The following is a 9363-nucleotide window of genomic DNA, read 5'->3' as shown; positions in this document are numbered from 1 at the left end:
TGGCCTGCAGTGCCACAACGATAACAAGTATGAGTGCCAAATTTGCACTCTCCCCGATGATGACGACTGCACTTGGGACACAAAGGCTTCTCGGGATCAAAAGGAACTGCCGGTGGTTTAGGACTCGGCTCTATCTTGTCTTTCCCCTTGAAACGATCCTTTCCTCTTTGATTTGAACCCTGGCCTCTCTGAGCAATGGCTTGCTGCCTCGCTTGTCGTTCTCTGGCAATGTCCTTCTCATCTTGCTCGGCCAACAAGGCCTTAGCCACGATCTCTTTGAATGTCACAACCTTCGACATGTTGATATCCCTCCGGATCTCTGCTCTAAGGCCTCGAATGAAATGAGCACCTTTGTCCTTGTCGTTGGAAGCAATATACGGGGCAAACAGACAGCCCTCCTCGAACTTTAGAATGTACTCATCGACATTCATACCTCCCTGTCGAAGCTCCAAGAACTCAGTCACCATCCTAGCTCGAAGTGCATCTGGGAAGTACTTGTCATAGAAAAGATCGGTGAACTTTTGCCACTTCAATGCTGGAACGTCCACACTAACCTTGGTAGCATTCCACCAAATATGTGCAGCCTTGACTAACAAGAACACTGCACAACTGATTCTTCCTTGTCTTCGTAGTGGAGATGATCAAAAATAGACTCAAGAGCTTTGACCCACTCGACAGCTACCAAAGGATCAGTGGTACCTGCAAATTCAGGCGGATCCATCCTCTTGAAAGCAGTAAAGATGCCATCGGTACTAACTGCTTGAGCTACTTGGCCTCTACCCTGACCTCTACCTTGGCCTGCACTTTGCATATGCAGCAACTGCTGGATCTGCTCACTATGGACCTTGGCTTGCTCTTTCAACAACTTGCCGAACTAATCGACAACTCTAGAGGAAGAACTATCCTCACCTTCTATGGCTTTCCTCTTAGGAGGCATACTCTACAATGTGCTCACAAAAAACAAATCAATAGATAACAATGAATAGATGTAGAAGAAGACATACCCGGACAGTTGAAAGTAGACGAAGTCATATGCATTGGTCTGAAGAACGGAGCTCTGATACCACTAAATGTGACACCTCTGACCCAATTTAATAAAATAACAGCGGAATTTTAAAATTTCTTGAAAGGAGGAAGGTTTTAAAATACATTTCCGTATATAATCAAAAGATATATACATGATCAACTAAATGATACAACAAAATACAAATTATCATTTATGTGATCATGTCAAAATGCTATCAAAATAACTTCTTCCTTCCTTCTAGGTATGCATATGACTCCGGCTCCAATCAACGTCCCGGCCCGTCGCTCTTATCTGCATCACAAGAATAAACTGAAATGAGTATAAAACTCAGCAAGTGGAACTCTTACATAGCAATGTACATATCATACTTTAAAAACATGGTTTTAAAAACATTAAATACCATCAACTCTGAATCATGAATGACGTAGCAATAATATAACAATAAGATGGTATTTCTCTTTTTTCTGTTGGATTGATATCTATATAGTATCTCTGTCTCTGTACCTATATCCCATCGATATAAATCGATAACTCTGAGGGATATAAGCCTATGGTCGTTGATCAACTAATTGCATGCAATCTCTAACTATGTATCTATCAATCCAAAAATCATTTGAATCCTCTCTTTGACATTTTATCAAACACTTTGAATACACTATTCTCTTGTATTCCCTTTTAAACAATTGAGGCATATACAAGCCTCTACTATACAACACAATGAGTCAATACATACTATGAATCAAATGGAAGGGAATAACATAATAAAACTCTTGAATTACAATACATATACTTTCATTGAGCACAAGGAATGAAATTCCACTTACAACCACTTGAAACCTTGATTCTATACTCTTGGTAGTAATCCTACAACAATAAACCATATATTGCACCATTAACAACTAAATAACCAAAAACCCATGTCAATTAATCCATAAAACCAACACAATCAACAAACCCATATCATCTCTCACCCCAAAACCAAGAATAAACAACACCAAAAGCTTACCTTAGCTTCCTAGAACCAAGAAGAACCTTGATCTCTCAACAATAAACCAACTAGGAGCTTGAATCAAAGATAGGAAATGAAAGAATGAAGAAACCCTAGCTTCCCTTGAGAGCAAAATCGAAAATGAGAGAGAAAGAAATGAGTAAAGTGAACCAACTCATGCAATTATATCACTTAAAACTCGAAACACGTGTCAACTGTACATCACCGCGGGTGCGCTCCTTACCTCACCGCGGGTGCGGTGAGCTCTCGGGTTACCAACCAAAATTCTGAAATTGACGACCGCGGGTGCGGTGCCACTCTTACCGCGGGTGCGGTGCCTTCACCGCGGGTGCGGTGCCTTCACCGCGGGTGCGGTGTGTCCACGGCAATCCTCCACAAAATGCTGAAATATAGACCGCGGGTGCGCTGCACTGAGGACCGCGGGTGCGGTGATGTCACGGTAAAAACAAACTCTAAAGCAAGTAAAATCGAACCGCAACGCTGATACGATACAACTACCATCAATGAACATCAACAAAGCCACAAAATAATGATAACCAACCATACTATGATCCATAATCACAACTCTTAAAATCTAAACTAAATAATCCAAAAACATACGAGACTTAAACCGTAACGTACACCAGGCTTGGCTATTACAGATTTACCCAAAGGAACTTCAAGACTTTTACTCCACTGGAAAGATCACTTCTGATGGAAACATCGTTTCTACTGTCCATGGTCAATTGTTGACCATTTTTGAAGATTCTTTTGGAGAGTTATTCTTATTGCCTTCTGATGGATTGGCACATCTTGCTGAGGTGAAAGCATCTGATATTGGAGAAATGCAAACCCTTCTCTCTGCTGATGGACAGAAAATCAAGGTTTCCGATCCAAAGAAAGAACTAAAGCATGAAGATCAGTTGCTGGCCGATATTGTGGCCAAAGGGCTATTGGCGAAGGAAGGATCTTTTGCTGCCCTTACTTTGGAGAAATTTCAAGCCATCACTGTCATCATGGCTGAACGAAGACTCAATTGGAAGCGCCTTATCTTCAATATTTTAAATAATATGTTCCAATCCACTAAGCAGTCCAAGGGATTTGCTGTTCAACTGAGCTACTTGCTGAAAATCAAAGGGTTGGTGGCTGATGATTCCGAGAGATCATCAAAGTTCAAGGTTTTCAATGCCAAAAATGTTCAGCCACCGAAGACCAAACTGGACATGTCTCTTGATCAGTTTGTGAAAATCAAGACGGAGATTGGGACTCAGCAAGATGCTCTCAAATCAGTTAAACAGGATAAGTCTCTGGCTCAACTGAAAACTACCAAGAGGAAACTGATCCTCAGTGGATCACATTCTGAGGAAACACCCTTTTAGCTGATCACCAAGAAGCAAAGAACTCAGAAGACAAAGCCTGTGGCTTCGTTGACATCTATCCCTGCTGAGAGACTGAAGCAATCAGATGCTCAACAGCCTATTCAGGCTGTTCCTTTGAAATCTAATCCAGCTGATGAAAATAAGAAGTCAGCAAAAGCTTCAGCTCCCTTGATCCAAATCAAACGACCTTCAACTCTTGCTCCTGCTCGACCCAAGGGAATCGTAATTCAGGAAAGAGTGGATGCTACTCACTCTGGACTGAACATTCCACATATTCCTACTGATGAGAAAGGAAAGGGCAAGATGATCGAAGAACCAAGGCCCTAAAATGCTATTTAAACTCATATTGACCTCATATGGGAACAGGTCAATGCCTTTGCTGCATCGAAGATGAAAATTTTTGAAGCTTGGACTAGGTTTAGAATGCACACATATGCCAAACAGCTGAAAAAGAAGTCAAAGCTGAATACATTTATCAAGCTGGAGGCAACTGTTCTTAGAATGGTCAAGGCTGCTACAATAATTCAGGCTTTGGGGCGAAAGAACTATTTTTTTGATCAAATCAGAGCCAAGAAGTTGGGCCAACTGATTAAGAAATTGACAGCCAACTATATCCCACAAGTCCAACTGCCTACAATGATCGAGCTGTGATCACGCAGCTGGAAAATGATCTTATGGCTCTGCAATATCAAATAAAATTTTGGGAGGTGGATCAGGGACTGGTCAATCATGAAGGCACTTCAGAAAATGAAGAAGATAATTCGCCTTCTCAGCCCAGAGAGCCATCCCCTGAACAAGCTGCTGCTACAACTGAAGAGCCAGTTCAGGATGTGCCTCAATCTACTGCTGATGATCATCAAATATATTAGAAGCTGAATTGACACTTGCAAATATTGATGAAATCATTCAGACAGTGGTAGAAGAATTTCAAGCAAATGCTCCTTCCACAGAATCAGTTGATCGCCCAACTGATCAAGCAGTTACAGAAGCTTTTATCCCTGTCTCTGCTGAACAAGAGGTTCAAATGGATGTGCCCATTCAATCAAATATTGAGCCAACTGAAAAAAAATATTGTCATTGAGGAAGCTCTGTTGCATGTTGAAGAACCACAGCAAGATTCAGTTGACCAACAGTCAGCATCATCAGTCACTGACCTTCCAATTGAAACTTCAGCAGATCCGCAACTGAATCAGCAGGGCAGTCTATCTACTGATCCTACTTTGTCTTCTTCCTCTCCAGTTCGACAAGAAGTCAATGTGGAAGATGTGCCAGAAATGACACAAGAGGTAACATAGGTTTCTGACCGCACTTTGGTGATATTTGATCAATCCACCAAGGAACAGGAACCAGGGACGTCTGGACCAGTATCTCCTCATCCTTCTTCATACATGGATTTGGTCCTTGAAGAAATTCAGGACATTCAACTCAACATGTCCAAAATAATGCAAGAAACAAAGGCGATTCAAAGCACACAGCTTTCTCATTCTCTGAAGTTGAACTCCTCCAGTGAATTTAATTCAGGCAAACTGAAATACATTCAAACAGCTGTGACTTCCATCACCTTTGCAATCGACGAGCTCAAAAAGAACAGAGGCATAGCTGAAAGTCTTTCTATTACTCAAGACTCAATCAGCAAGAGAGTTGAATCCATGGAGCTATTTGTTTCTAAGAAAATCGATTTGATGCAGTCTACCGTATTGACTGTTGTCAAAGACATTGCAGCTGATGTTAGGATTCTTTCTCTCAAGGTCGATGTGATTGACAAAAAGGAGGAAGCAGCTAGGTTAATGAAAGAATAAGAGAAGATACAGCTGAAGAGACATTCTTTTATCAGTTATTAATTAAATATTATTTGCTTTCTTTGTACGAATCTGTACATTAGAAATTATTTTATCTACATTGATGCAAAGGATTCTTTTACTACAATGATCAGCTTATTATATTCCGAGTTTTGTCAATCACCAAAAAGGGAGAAATTGTTGGAAACTTAATTTCAGTGATTTGACAAACTAAGCTTCGAAACGTATTTGAATAACGTATCAAAGGCATCGGGATTAACTGATCAAAGAATTACAACTGATAGTTGCCACTAGCTGAAGATTAATGTGTACCAACTAATTATCATACACATCATCAGTTGAAGCAGAAATGTAACTGACTGATCAGTTGGGAACTGATCAGTTGAAACAAATAAGTTTTCAGCAGAGTATCCTTCAGCCGGTCCCTCAGTTGTACACATCATCAGTTGAGAACGACAACCGAAAAATAGTACAACAGACTGCAACTAGTAGTGGGACGCCGTATTTCAGAGATCGCAGTGTACGATTGTCAGAGAATATCGACGTGGCTATCAACGGATATAAAGATTCAAATGATATTTAATATTACCGTTGAGAAGGAAGCCTATAAATAGGTGAAGAGAGCAGCTGAGAAAACAACACACGAACTACTATCATATTCAAGCTTGTTGTCACTCTACTAAAATCACAACTCGCATTCAGATATCAAAAGCTCACTCTTATCAGTTTTATCAGTAGCAATCAAGGCTACATTTACGAGCTTACAAGCACCTTGAAATCTTTGTTAGATTTATTCAGTTGTGTTGTATTCAGTCACGCACTGTAAAAGCATTTGTGAACTAAGAGTTTCAGTTTGGCAGTGTTAAGACCAAACTGAAGTGGTTCAGTACAATGTTTGTATTCGATCAAAGTATTTTAGTGAATATCCTATCTTTGTGATAGAAGGGGTGCCGTAGGAGTTCTTCTATTCTCCGAACATTCAGAAACATATCGTGTGTTTTTCATTTCAGTTACTTTCAGTTATTCTATCTTTCAGTCAGTTTACTTCCACAACTATTAACCAGTTAAACTGATTGTTATCGACTGACGAGATACCGAGTGTCAGTTTGTAACTAAACTGAACCCCTTATTCGAAAAGAATAATAATCAGTGAGTGTTTATTCAACCCCTCTTCTAAACACTTATAACCTTTGTAACTGATCCTTTTTTTATTATTATTATTATTATTATTATTATTATTATTATTATTATTATTATTATTATTATTATTATTAACATTTAACATCGATATATTCGTCTGGACCAGTCAAATTCTCAACACTTTAATAGTTATTTTACCGATCCTAACATAATAGTTAGTTTAAAAATTAATTTCTAACCGATCTATAAAATTCTTAAAGTAGCCCAACTGGTACCAACACTTTAATAATCTGGATACTTATGTCTGGATGTCCTGAGTTCAAGTATTGGGGAAGTCGAAAGAAACCACTTCCAGGCGTGAGATATTCTATGAGTGACGGTGCATGCGCATGGGCTAGGGCTCATTCTGGACCATCCTAACGACCCATGACCAGTAGTGGTGTATGGGTATGGGTCAAGGATTATATTGGTTCAGCCTAATGGCCCATGATCGTTACATCTCGTCTCTCCGGCAACGTCACTTCGCGTCTAGAATTGAATCATCGTGCGTGAATCATGCAAATGCACGTTTTATTCCTTCTTTGTTCATCATTCATACCATATAATGTGAGAATATAAATGTTTGCATTGGAAATATTATACCCTCTTATTATTTTCGTTTTTATGGATTACACATGGGGAAAACTTGATTTTTGTGCATGTTTCTTGATGGTATTTAGAGGGTCAAATTACAGTAGGTATAATGGTCCTTACAGGCACGGTTCAGGGCTGGAACGAGGCAAGGGAAGGGCTATGAGATTTGTTTGGGTTTATGAAAACTATATTGTTGATTTTAGTTTCTTGAAGGGTGCGGCTGCGTGCTGCGGTTGGGGAGTGTTCAAGGGTCCTAAGAGGATTGCCACATGGTCCTAGATGGGTTGAGTGGAGGTTGGTGCAAGGCTTAAGAGGGTAGCCGCACAGCTTGGCCGCGCAAGCCATTCCGCACACAAGAAGATATGGACCATGCACGTCCTTGTGCATGGACCTTTAGGGTTTTTCCAGTCCAGTAGGGGTCCCTAGGGTTCATTCTTGGTCCTAGGAAGGTTGCATAGAGTCTGGACTTGTTGGTTAAGGACGAAGATCGAAGAACTTGTACTTGGTTAAGGCTTGGGTTTGGATGGAAAAGTGCAAAAATTTATAGCTGGTGTCTCGGCGTTTCCGAGGGTTCTAAATGAATTAAATTGGTTTGAAAACGGGTTGGTTAGTTGTTATTAAGCTATGGTGAAAGTTTGGTTAAGATTCAGATTGGTTCGGGTTAAAATCGGGACTTCGGTTCAAGTTTAAAAACGAATTACGAATTTAGTCAACATGCTTAAATTTACGTCTAAGAAATGTTCATGGGTGTATTTTAAGGTGTTATGGTAAGTTTGGATGGATTCGGGTCGAAGTTTTAAGGTTAAAATGGGAAAGTTAGGGTTTCAGGGGCAAAACGATCATTTTACATCTGAAAAATGTTAGAAGTCCTGGTAGTATCCCGAATACTGTAATGAATGTTAAAATGTTTATTTTGAACGGTTATGGAGTTTTGATGGAAAAATGATAAATGCTAAAAGACGTGTTGCATGCTTGGTTTAAAAGGAAAATGATATTTATGCATGTATTTTATAAAGTGATGGAAATAATGAAAATGTTTTGAATGAAGTGACTTAATTGTGACGGTAAGGAAATGGGTATTCGTGAGGTACTAAGGCCTAGTGGAACCCGTTTACAAGACTAAGCCTCGTGGGAACCCAACACCGAATTTCCATAAGCCAAGGCCCAGTAACGGAGAAGTGGTTGTTGGTGTCCCCACCAACTATAGGCCAAGGCACATAATGGAAAAGTGGTTACTATTACCCTGCCATCTGGTACTATGATTACATTTGAGAATGATCAATCGACCGAAAGATGAAAGGATGGTCACAATTATCGAACGGATTTCACCCAAAAGGAAATGTATATGATGAAAGGAAAAGTATATTATGAAAGAAATGGTTAAAGTTTATGCATGAAAAACTATTTTTACTAAAATAATTTTACTGTTGTATGTGGATGTATACGTATTACTTGTTATTATGGTTAAGGCTCACTGAGTCGATAAACTCACTAGGTGTTAATGATGTAGGTGAGGACTTTGATGTTAAGGAAGGATGGTTGAATGACTGAACTGGCTGGGCGGATGATGCATTAACCCGAGGACCTTTGCTAGTTTTTCCGCACAGTTAGGCTTCTATATCACTTTAAATATTTTTATGACTTTCGGAAGCAAGAGTGGTTTTTGAGAGGATTGATGACATTTATGCTAATTTTAAAAAAATGCTAGTTTTAGGTTTGGTATGACGTTTACGATTTTATGAATTTTATTGAAATTATGAGTTTTGAGTAAAATAAATGTTGAGTTTATTTTAATGATGAAAAATGTGTGTGTGTGTGTTTCGGCCGTTACTTTTAAAAATAAAAATCTAGTACATTTTAAAGAAAAACGAGTTAGAGACATTTCATTTCTCTCATCAACTATATATTTACTAACCGAAATAATTTCAATTCACATATCAGAATTTAATTTTTTTATTAATATTCTTAAAAATATTGATATAAATATAAAATATTGATCTAAAATATTTTTAAAAAATATATATTGATATAGTACATAAGATTAGTAGTGTTAATATTCATGAATAATATTGATTTTATGAAAATTATAGACATATATTTGTTAGTTAAAGCTCTAGGAAAAAAGAAGGTTTTTACATTAACAAATCACAACCATTGGCGTCACCAACGGCTATTCGATCACTAGAAATTCAAAAAGATTATTTTCGTCTACTTGAAAACGGAGAAAAGATCATTGTTATCAAATACCATATTTTAGTGCAATTGATGCATTATATATGAAAATTGCACCAATCCCTGGACTACGTAATGTACTTTATCTATTGGGTGACAGATAAACATTTTACCAGATGTTTCTAATATATCCTTGTGTAATTCCTGTTGAAGCATATACTCGGG

This window comes from Primulina eburnea, chromosome 18 (genome assembly GCF_022965805.1).
Source record: "Primulina eburnea isolate SZY01 chromosome 18, ASM2296580v1, whole genome shotgun sequence".
NCBI lineage: Eukaryota > Viridiplantae > Streptophyta > Magnoliopsida > Lamiales > Gesneriaceae > Primulina > Primulina eburnea.
This window is presented reverse-complemented; position numbering follows the sequence as displayed.